Source organism: Notamacropus eugenii, chromosome 2 (assembly GCF_028372415.1).
Source record: "Notamacropus eugenii isolate mMacEug1 chromosome 2, mMacEug1.pri_v2, whole genome shotgun sequence".
Taxonomy (NCBI): Eukaryota; Metazoa; Chordata; class Mammalia; order Diprotodontia; family Macropodidae; genus Notamacropus; species Notamacropus eugenii.
The window spans coordinates 47893579-47905772 of NC_092873.1; the positions used below are offsets into that span (position 1 = coordinate 47893579).

Genomic DNA, 12194 nt, shown 5'->3' on the forward strand with positions numbered 1-12194 from the left:
GGTACCTTAGAAGTCTCCAAATCACTTTACAGATAAGGAAACTGAGTCCTGGAGAAATTGGGACTTTCTCAAGGTCACATGGGTAGTAATTGAATCCAAATCTTCCAATTCCAGAGCCAGAACTCCTGCCCATCTAATGACCCTGAAGCTCCATCATTTGATAACATGAATAGAAGTTAGTTTTGAGGGTCTCCTCTCTCATCCTCATCCCCTGTGGTGGAGTATTCCATCTTTATCCTTGTTGTTCAGTTGTTTCATTCATCTCTGACTCTTCATATCCCCATCTGGGATTTTCTTGGCTAAGATACTTGAGTGGTTTGCCCTTTCCTTCTCCAGATTATTTTGTAATGAAGGAACTGAGGAAAACAGGGTGAAATGACTTGTCCAGGGCCACACAGTTAGTAGGATTTGAACTCAGCAAGAGAGGTCTTCCTCACTCCAGACTCAGCACTCTATGTACTATGGCGCCACCTAACTGCCCACATCTCAATGGGATGGCCCCACTCCTAGATGATATTTCAGAAAATGTAGCCTTGGAGTACCCTACTCTAGGTCCCACAGAAAGCAGGTATCAGAGACAGGATTTGAATGCAGGTCATGACTCCGAATGACTCCAAATGTAGCTCTTTCTGGTACAGCAGTGCCCAGGGCAAGAGCATCAGAGCATCTGGATCTGCTGAAAGCCTCTGAGACCACAAAGACTTCGTTGGGTAGCATCCACTTTCCTTTGCCCTGGCCCAGAAGAAACAAGACTAAATTGCAGATCCTTGGGTAGCCTGATGAAGCTAGACTTGTGCACAGTGACATATGGTGCACTTACACACATGTTTTGGTTGTGTATCTTATATGTATGTGTGCACATGTGTATGCTTTGATGGGTGTATCTGTGAGTAGATATGTATTATATCCCATTACGCTGTGTGTTTTGTTGTGTGTATGTATATGTCTGTTTGGGTATGCGTTGGTAGGTTCACTGACTGAATATGAATTTGCATGAGCATGCATGTTCTTCGATAGGTGGATGAATAAGCTTGTGTGTATTTGTGTGTTCAAGGCAGCTAGGTTGGTTGGTTGGTTGTTGTCCTTCGTCTTCAAAGAGGACCAAAATGACATCACCATGATAAAGTGAAATTTCAATGTACCTGACTCTGGCTGGTCAGACCAATATGAGCTCGGAATACTCTACAACAGGTTGGACACAGATAGACCTGTGAATATTTGGGGTGGATAATCCAAATTTGCGCATCCTATGTTTACTTTGTGTTCTTTCAATTCTACTTTGCTCGAAGAGCACAGCACCCTTTCTGATGTGGACACGCCATGCTGAGGAGTCCTGTGCCAGTGTCTCCCATGTTGCACAGTCAAATCCAAAGTTCTTGAGAGAGACCTTGAGAGTATCCTTGTATCGCTTCTTCCAACCACCATGTGATCATCTGCCCCAATGCGAATTCTCCATAAAATAGTCTTTTTGGCAAGCGTACATTTTGCATTTGAACATCATGACCAGATCATCAGAGTTGCACTCTCTGAAGCATAGTTTGAATGCTTGGCAGTTTACTTTGAGGAAGGACCTCAGTGTCTGGTACTTTTTCCTGCCAGGTGATCCTCAGAATCTTCCTAAGACAGTTCAAATGGAAATGATGCAGTTTCCTAGCATGGCGCTGGTAGACTGTCCATGTTTCACAAGCATATAACAATGAAGTCAGGACAACGGCTCTGTAGACTTTCAGTTTGGAGAATAGCCAAACCTAAAGTCAGGAAGACCTGAGTTCAAATCTGTCCTTAGATTTTTCCTATCTATGTGACTTCCTACTTATGTGACCCTGGACAAGTCACCTAAAACCTCATTTGACTCAGCTTCCTTATCTATAAAATGAGAGTAATAATAATAATTCATACCTCCCAAGGTTGTTATAGGGATAAAATAAGATATTTGTAGAGCACTTTGAGAACCTTTAAGCACTATATAGATTATTATAATTACTATTACAATTATTGAATTTATTGTAAAATTATTATTACAATGATCATTCCTGTGATTAGTGCTTTTTTTTTCCATTGAATGTTCTCTCTTAGGTGTGGGTTTATGTGTATATGTACATGTACTTTCATGGTTTCATGTGTGTGCATGTGGAAGTGCATACTTTGGTGGTTGCATCCATGTTTAAATGCATATGTTTGCGTATTTGTTTGCTTTGGTGGGTGAATATGTAAGTGTGTTTGGGTGTGTGCGAGTATGTATATTTGTATGTGTATGTTTTCCCAGAAGCAAAAAATTAAGGACCCTATTTGGGAAAGCAATATTTGAAACAAAAGCTTCCTAAAATCTACCAAAGCCCTGGGAGAGAGAGTAGCTTCAGGCAACACTGAAGGGCTAGGGATGAATTCCAGCTCTGTTAAAAAATAGGCATGGGTACTATGCTGGTTGGACAGCTAGGTGGAGCAGTGGATAGAGTACTGGACCTAGAATCAGGAAGACCTGAGTTCAAATCTGGCCTCAGACACTTCCTAGCTGTGTGACCCTGGACAAGTCACCTAACCCTGTTTGCCTCAGCTTCCTCATCTGTAAAATGAGCTGGAGAAGGAAATGCCAAACCACTTCAGTATCTGTGCCAAGAAAACTCCAAATGCAGTCACAAAGGGCCAGCCATGACTGAAAAACAACAAAATATCCCCATACTGTGCTAGTTAGTGGAGATAAAAATGATAATACCTGTTCTCAAGCAAATTACATCCTATTAGAGCAGGACGAAGACTGGTCAGGCACTAGCCGAAGCCAAGGACAGTTAGAGCTGTCCTTCTTCCAGGATGCATGGAAAAATAGAGACAAAGAGGATGGTTGCTTAGCATAGCCCTCAGCTTAAGAAATGCTTAATAAGTGTTTACTGATTGATTGCAGGACCTAGAAGGGAAGTCTAAATTCCATCTTGACTAAGATCTGAGTTAATGAAAGTTCAATTCTTTCTCTAAGATTAATGAGAATATCTACTTACATGTCCACAAAGTCTTAAAGTTTGCAGAACACTTTCCTGACAAGACAAGTGGTGTGACTGTTATTGTCCCCATTTTACAGATAAGAAAATTGAGATTATAAATTATTTTCCCCATGGAGAAAGTAAGCGTTTAAATTGAAATTCAAAACCATTTCTCCTACTGCTATGCTCAGTACTCTTTCCACATTATAAACTTCCCTGGAATCTGAAGGAGAGACCAGCATCCAAACCAGTCAGAAAATGTCCAAAAGTTGAGAAAAAAGAAGTAATATGGCAAAATGTATAAAGTGTTGAATATGAAGTCACAAACACTTGTCTTCAAATTCTAGCTCCAATGACTAACTAGTTGTGTGGCCCTGGGAAAATTTCTTAACCCCTCTATTCCCCAGTATCCCTCTTCTATATAAACGGGATAATAATATGCCATGTACCTCCCAATCAGAGTCATTCTGAGGTCCTCGTGGGATAATGTCTCTAAAACACTTGGCAAATTTTAAAAGCACTACAAAAATGCCAATTATTCCAAACAAGTTAACACTTAACCCTCATGCAAATTAAAATTGCTGTCACAGAACTTAGAATGTTGACATCAATTTTGGTCATCTCCCTAAAATTATACTCCTATGTGAGGAGTCAGCACCTTTAATCCTGGAGAGATGTGTTCAAGTCAGAGAAATAATCAGAATACCTTGTAACTGTGTCCCCTTAAAACAAAAAGTCTTTTCAATATGTCCCTATCTGAACTTGCTGCCTTTCTCCAAAACCTTTCCATCTCCTAAACTTTGCCATTTCTGTTGAAAACACCACTATCTTTCCAGGCTCTGAGGATTGTAACCCTGACATTCTCCTCAACTCTTTACACCCCCTCATCCCACAGATACCATCAAGTACCAAACTGTGGTATTTCTCTTTCATAACATAATTTATACCCAAGCATTTCTCTTCACTCAAACAGCTACCACTTTAGTTCAGACCTCATCACCTTTCACCTAGTCTATTACAAATGCAATCCTAAACATAGGATGCAAAAATTTGGAGTATCCACCCCAAATGTTCATACAGATTATCTGTGCCCAATCTGTGGCAGAGCATTCTGAGCTCATATTAGTCTGATCAGGCACAGTCGGACACATTGAAACTTGACTTTATGATGGTGATGTCATTTTGGTCCTCTTTGAGGACACAAGACAACAACCAGTCTATTACAGTCGCCTCTTAATTGGTCCCTCTGATTCAAGTCTCTCCTCACTCCAACCCATCTTCCATACACTGCCAAAATGATTCCACATGACTTCCCTCCTCAATTAACTCCAGTGGTTTCCTTGTCACCAAGATCAAATATAATCTACTCTGTTCAGTTTTTTAAGTCCTTTACCACTTGGACCCAATCTATTCTTCTAGTTTCATTGTGCATTGTGCTCCCTTAATCCCATAATATGCTCAAACTGGTCTTCTCTCTACTTCCTGTCTCCACGCTTTTGCAATAAGCATTGTCCATTCCTTGAATTGAAGTCCCTTCTCAATTTTGCCTCATAGACTTATTCTCTTCCTTCAAGACTCACCTCAAGTACCAGCACATGTCCTTGCCATCTTCTGCATTACAATGTAAGTAAGCTCCTTGGGGGTAGGGATTGTTCATTCATTCATTTTCTTTATATCCCACACCTAATGTTAGTGGCTTGGGATATAAAGAAACAAAAGAAGCTTAATAAATCAGTCGTCACATCTTATTCTCACAAGTCCTTGTGAAGTAGGTAAAAGTTCCCTCTCATACAAATTAGGAAACTAAGGGCCAAAGACAAAAAGCCATATTGCCCATTATTGATAGTAGCATTGAGTAGGAGAAAGTCTTAGATGTAGAAATTTCAAGAAAGTCCGTGATCTATGAGAAACTCCAGGATAATGTCCATGTCATCCTTGGGGCTACTTTCTTTTTCTACAGAAAGACTTACTCAGGAGGCTTTAACAATTAATCACCAGTTGGGTACTAACAAATTGGAGTTAATTATCTAGACAGATCTAATTGCTGCTACAAGTTGGTTGAAATTAAATAAAACCACCAGTTTTACACTTTAAAGGCATTACTTAATGGTAATTAAACATTTCCAGGATTTGGGGGGTTGGGGTGGAGGAGGAGGACATGGACCTGTAATTTCATCAGTGTGATGGAATCCTAGTGTGGAGATTCCCTCCACTGATGCAAATCAGCAATGCCTTTGTGAATTAAAGCCTTAGACTCCACTTAGTGAATTTTCTGGAGGCAGTTAGAGTTTGTGACTTGGCCATGGTTACACAGCCAACATAGAATCCAAGAATAGCCTTCTAACCAGTATGCCAATCTGTGTTTTATCCAATTCTTACCATGAGAAAAATTCATACCCCTTCATCTAAGGGAATGCGTTTTGTACCATCCCATGAATGATTGTTACTCTTTCTAAAAGAATATGGCAGCCCAAAACAGGAGGACAGCTACTACATGATATGTGGCAAGGGCATACATCTGAATTAGAATACCTAGTCAGTCAACAAAGAGATGACCTAGGAAGTACTAGGTGCTGTCCTTAGTACTAGGGATCTAAAGACAAAATGAACTCATCCCTGCCTTCAGGGAGCTATATCTTCTAGGTTAGAATCAGGAACCATATATGGACACTGAAGAAAAGTAGATTTCAGCTGTATATGAGAAAACATCCTTTAAAAAACTGTTCAGAAATGCAAAGGATTGCCTTGGGAAGTAGCAATTTTTCCATCACCGAAAGTATTCAAACAGAGGCTGGGCAACCACTAGCTGAGGATATTAAAGATTCCTAGATTCCTAGGCAGGTACATGTTAAACTAGATGCCCTTTAAGATCTTTTCCAACTATGAACTCTTGTTACTCAGAATTTGCTATAGGTGTAAGTTTCTTCTCTAGAGTGCCCTAGCATGCCAAAGCCCTTGGACTTGGGACTGGATTTTCTTATTCTCTTAAGTGCACATGATGCTGAGAATCTAAGTTATGAAGATGGCAAAATATCAGGTGCCTATGTGTGTGCCAGAGCCAGCTTGTACCAGCACCCAGGTTATTAAATTTTCAGTGTGATCATTCAAACCTTGGAAACCAGCAAACACTACAATTCAGGGCTTGATTTATTGTTTTGTTGATTATCTAGCTTGAGAAAGTGATGGACAAAATATTAATAATGAAGATTAAACTTAAAAGTGTATTTTTTTCTGGAGAGCTGATCGTTAAACATTTAATATCCTTGGTTATATACCATGAGTCTCGGGGGATTCAGGACAAAGAGATGAGGATGGCTCAGGGTAGTCCATCCCTATGCAGCACATGCCCTCAGCAAGATGGATGGCAAGTGTCTTCTTCACTTTTAAATGATGGTACTATGCCATCTGCTTTCCCCCACTGAGCCTAAGGTAAGAGTGTGAGTTGCATAAATCTAAATTAATAAGAAGGAAAAGGCAAACAATGCACACTGAGTTCAGAATGACAGCTTGGGCAAGCCATCAGAAATGTGGACTCCGAAGGATGCCTGGTGTTCGAGCAGAGTCACATGGACTACCTGAGTTTTGGACTCAGATCAACTGAGCATCTTCTCTGAATTCAGTCTGTGGTGCGGGCCAGGGGTTAAGCCATCATATGAACCTCTTCTGCACTAAAGTCAAAGTCATCATTAGACCTAGATGTCCAAGAAGTCACATCCTGTAGTAGAAAGACACATAAGCTGATTAAATAAGAGGTCAAAAAACTTGACTCCACAATGTCCAATCTGAAGAAGAGAAGGCTTGGGGGAGGGACATGATTATATTACAGTATTCAAATACTTTGATGCAATGGATAGAGTGTTGGGCCAAAGAATGTGCTGGAAGTATTCAGGAAGAACTGAGTTCAAATTCATCCTCAGGTACACACTAGTGGTCTGACTATTACTTAACCTCTGTCTGCCTGATTTTCCTCAGCTATAAAATGGGGATAAGAACATCATCTGCCTTCCAGAGTTGTGAGGATCAAAGGAAATGATAATTGTAAAGTGCTCAGCACAGTGTCTGGCCCATAGAGGCATTATATAAATGTTAGCTATTCTTACTACTACTATGTTATACCACTGGTGTGACCTTGGACAAGTCACTTAACCTTTATGGGTCACAATTTCCTCGTTTGTAAAATGAAGGAGTTGAACTAAATGACCTCTGAAGTTCCTTCCAGTTTTCTAGCCAGGACCTTATATGGAAGCTAAATTAGATTTACTCTGCTAAAAATAAAATGAAAAGAAAAACAACTAACCTTAGTAGGCGGCTTTTATGTTTGCAAAGTACTTTCCAGACATGATTTCATTTCAGCCCTTAAAGCAGTCCTGTGAGGTAGGAGTCACAGATATTAGCCCCATTTTACAAATTTGGAAGCTGAGTCCCGGATACAAGAAAGGGTAACATCATCATAGTAATTATAGCTAGAGTTCATGTGGTGCTTTAAAGTTTGTAACTCTGTGAGGTAGGTCCTTTTATCATCCCCATTTTACAAGATTAGGAAACTGAGGTTGAGAGCAGTTAAGAGACTAGCCCAAGGTAGCAAAACTTCATTACTCTGGCAGTGACCTCCGGACCTTGAGAAGAAAGATCCTATAGAGAAATGTCCTTTGCTTCAGTGCCCCACCAACCTACACACACACACACACACACACACACACACACACACACACACACACCACCACCACCACCACCACCACCACCACCACCACTACTACCACCACCACCACCACCACCACAACCACCATCAGTCAATGAGAATAATTGAGATGAATAAAATCTGGTATTAGAATAAGGCCAGAGGAAAAAAAATTTCATCTAAAGGTGCCTTAACAAAAATATATGTTCAGTGGTTTGCTTACTCTAAGTCAAAAACAGTAGGAAGAGAAGATAATGAACCTCAAAACCCAAGGAAAACTCTTCATACTGTCCTAACACTTCATTGATACTCTTTGTCTTTTCTTTGTTGTATCACTACTGCTTACAAATAATTGTCTCCCCACCATGGAATTCTCTCTGGTAATAATGAAAAGGAGGTAAACCAACATATCAATCATATTTGATCATTGAGACGGTATCTTGCACCTGTAGCCCACCGCCTCTTTCATCATCAGTGCTCAGGAATTGAGATAGGTTGTGACATTAATCCATGGGTCAAATGCCACAATCTGCCATGTTTCCCCTATAGTATCTGGCACAGGCTATGCACACAGTTGGTATAAATGAAGTGCCCCATAGTATAATAAATTTCTCTTGCATTCTTTTGGAGGAGATCCCATCATAAAATAGCTTTCTGCAGAGTGTAGTCATCCACCACAGAATTCCACTGCTGTGAGTCATAGCCACCTGGGCATGAGTGTATATGCCAGGATTGATTTGTTCATTCTTCCACTGACTCTAGCTAAGTCTCTTCTGTGTTTGCTACCACTGATAAGTCCCAGCTTCTCCTTCTGGAAGCTGACAGGTACAACAGTGAAAACAATAGAAAGTAAGGCAAGGGTTTTGCAGCCAAGAATCATTTCACAGGCCAGTTTCGTTTGTCCTTGTTGCTTCCACTTAAGGTCTCCCTTGAAGAAATAGGCAACATGGCTTGTTTCACCAAGGTCTCAGAGCAGCTGGGATCTACACAAGTGGCCTGTGAGCTGGTTGACAGCAACTCATTTCAGCTGATTTCCAAATAAGGGAGTACACGCACACATACATACATACATACACACACACACACACACACACACATACACACTAAAAAGCATTCTTGACTCCCCCAATAGAATGCACTCTTCTTGAGAGCAGGGCCTATTTCACTTTTGTATCCTCAACATTTACCACATAATGGGTGCTGAATAAACACTTGTTGACTGAATAATAATTTTTTTTTAAAATTTCCATTCAACAAATTTTAATTGTTTTTCTACTTGACCAAACATCACATTTTAGAGATGAGGAAACTGAAGTCAAGAGGTTAAGGCCAACATCATGCAGTTAGTGACAAAACCAGAACTTGAACTCAGGTGCTCTCACCCAAAATCCAACTGACTTTCCAAGGCACTATACTGCCTCTGAACTATTCACATATATTCACTATTTGTGGAGATGGGCAGATTAACATGGTATTACTGGAATATTGGGAGACTCAGATGAGCTAATATGTGTAACAGGGCACTGCAGAAATAAAAATCAACATCATCATTATTCTCACCATTGTCATCATTGTCCCTATTAGTCTTCTCCTCCTCCTCATCATCATCATCATTTTCATCATCATCGCCATCATCATTATTCTCATCATCATCATTGTCCTTATTAATCTTTTCATCTTCCTCCTCCTCATCATCATCATTGTCATCATTGTCCTATTAGTCTCTTCATCCTCTTCCTCATCATTATTACTCTCATCATCATCATTCTCATCATCATCATTGTCCTTATTAGTCTTTTCATCTTCCTCTTCATCATTATCTCATCATCATCATCAGTCTCATCATCATCATATTCTCATCATCGTCATCATCATCATCATTCTTGTTGCCATCATCATCATTATTATCTCATCATAATTGTCATCATCATCATTATTCTCATTGTCATTATCATCCTAACCATTATCACTATCTTTATTACTATTAATAGAATTACACCACAGACCTGCTCTGCCATCAGGATAGTCTGGCTGGGAGGCAAGTGTTTTGCATAGCAGAGTATTTCCTCTCTTCAGGGTCTGAATCCCCTTTGAATATGTCTATGGGCAGCAGCTCAGACATCCCTGGGATTCTTAATTGGAGTAAAACAGTTTGCTCCGGTCACTTTGCATTTGTGAAGTGAAGAATTTTATTAATATGAGAGTCTCTGCAGTGTGCCTTAAAAAAAGGCAAGAATTCCAAGAAAGAGTTCAAATACCGTCTGCACTAAGGAAGAGAAACAGACAGATTTTGCTATCTGCTTCTGTGGAAGAATCTTCCCTGGAGAATTATAAAAGGTATGAATCAACAATAACTTTCCATGTTAACTGATTTGGGAAAGAAAGTCTCAGTCCATCATTGTGTCCTGAAAGACACTGAGAAAGAACATCTGTGTGGGCTGAGGGGATGGGGTCAGGGAGAGAAGGCGGACTCATGGGATCATAGATTTAGAACCCAGAGGGATTTGAACTCAGATCCTATGACTCCAGAACAAATTCTTTCAGCATACCAAGTTGTAGTACAAATTAATGAAAGGACGCTCTAGAGGGGATAGATTTCAATGCACTGTAAGAAAGAATTTCTGAACAATTAGAGCTCCCTAAAAGAGGGATGGGCTAACTTGAGGCAGTGAACTCTTTGGCAGTATTCAAGCAGAGACAGGAGAGCCCCCAACCCAGGAGGGTTAGACTATCATAATGCTTATGGTAAAAGTTAATGAGAGCCCAGGTTAGAGTGACTAGAATGCTTGTGGAAAAGAAGAGAGAGATGGGAAAGACTTTCCAAATGGGATGGAAGGTCGAACATGATGATCCTCCAATATCCATTCAAAATCTAAGACTGAAGGAATCCCCCCACCACCCCATGATTTTAACTTCTCTGAAATTCCAAGATCAGACCACTCAAAGGAGACTGTTCTGGTACAGACATAAATTGTGAATGATGGGCCTGTGTTAGTATCAGCAGTGCTCATAGTCTGACCTGTAAGTCTATAAGGTATTAGAGAGGAAATCTCTTTTGACATCTTAGAAAATGTTTAGATTAATCATATGTTAAGGCTTGTTCCCTGCTTTGACTGAAGCATAATCATAAGAGTTGAAGTATATCTTGTCTACATAGGAAAGGTTTGGGAGAATTCCCTTGCTTTTCTTGCAATAACAAATGGTAAATTGCATGGGTGCAATATTAGTATGTTTAATTGGTGGAAACACTTTAATTAGACTTTTTTTCTTTTTAATAGACATCCCACAACTGGGAAAACAATAAGGAGGATCAATTTCACTGGCATCTTATTTGATGGAAAAATTCTCTCTTTCTCATCTTCTGTTGCCTCAGAAGTGATTTCTATAAAGCCCACTCATTTAATATAGTATCTAGACTTCCAGGCCCTGGCTCTTCCAAAGATGGACTTCAGACAGCTTAATGAGCTCCAAGACTTCATCAACTCTGCTAACAGGACCCAGACCTCTTGCACATGGACCAGAGTGGGTGGAGAGGATGAGTGGTAAAATCTCACCTGCTCCACCTAAAACTTAATCAGAAGAAAGAATCAAGGAAAAAACTTGAAAGTAAGAAAGCAGAGGAACTACCAAAGCCAGAAGAACCAGAAAGGGATGGAAAAATTAACAACAAAGGAGTGATTGAAGTGGATGTGGATTTCCCTCAAGAAATAGGAGATGAAACTGTAAAGGTAACAGATAATATGATGAATCAGGCTGATGAAAAGAGAGTGGTGTCCACTGAAGCCCTAAAGAGTGGTCAACTTCAAAGAGTTATTGAATTATTCAGAGGTCATCAGATTGAATCCTCATTTGACCATTTTGTGTGCCAAGAAAGCCAGGATGTTTATGAAACTACAAAAGCCCAGTGCTACCAGCAGAGATTGTATCAGAGCAATTGAAAGAAACCTCAACTCTGCTCAGCCTTGCAGGTTGTGTTCATCCTTCGTTTCCAAAGAAGACAATGACATCAGAGAAATGATGACATGACTTGCACTTGACTTTGTTTTGAGTGAGGCAGGGCTGCGCAAGGTCACCAACCTCACTTTCTCCTCCTGAGCCATCTGAGTCCAGTGACCAGATATTCATCAGAATAGCTAGAGATGACCCAGGATGCAATGGGAGCTTGGTCTTCTCAAACTTACAAGTGTCAAAGGAAAGACTCCTTGACCACTGGGGGGAGTTGGTCCATGATCTTGCCATAGCTTATAAATCAGACCATGATGAAGATGCTAGGGCTCTGCTGGAGGAAATATAGCCAAAGGCCGAGTAAGATTGATGGACATCAGTGAAAATATGAAAGAAAATGTAAGGAGGGAGAGATCGTAGAATAGACTGAAGGCTCAAGGGGAACAGGAGGAGGAAGGGAGCCCAGAGAACTGGGGTGCCCAGTGTGGTTCTTTTCCTGATATTTTTATGGCATGGCTGGGAACTTTAGAGGCATGGATGACGTAAGAGTGGTCATTCCTGGGAAGCACTCGTGGCCATTCAGTATTCAGAAAACT

The 12194-nt window shown here is 40.4% G+C and overlaps 1 pseudogene; it reads left to right on the plus strand.

Moving 5' to 3' along the window:
- Positions 1-11094: 11094 nt before the first annotated feature.
- On the plus strand, positions 11095-11679 carry LOC140522617 (hsc70-interacting protein pseudogene; annotated as a pseudogene).
- Positions 11680-12194: the final 515 nt, after the last annotated feature.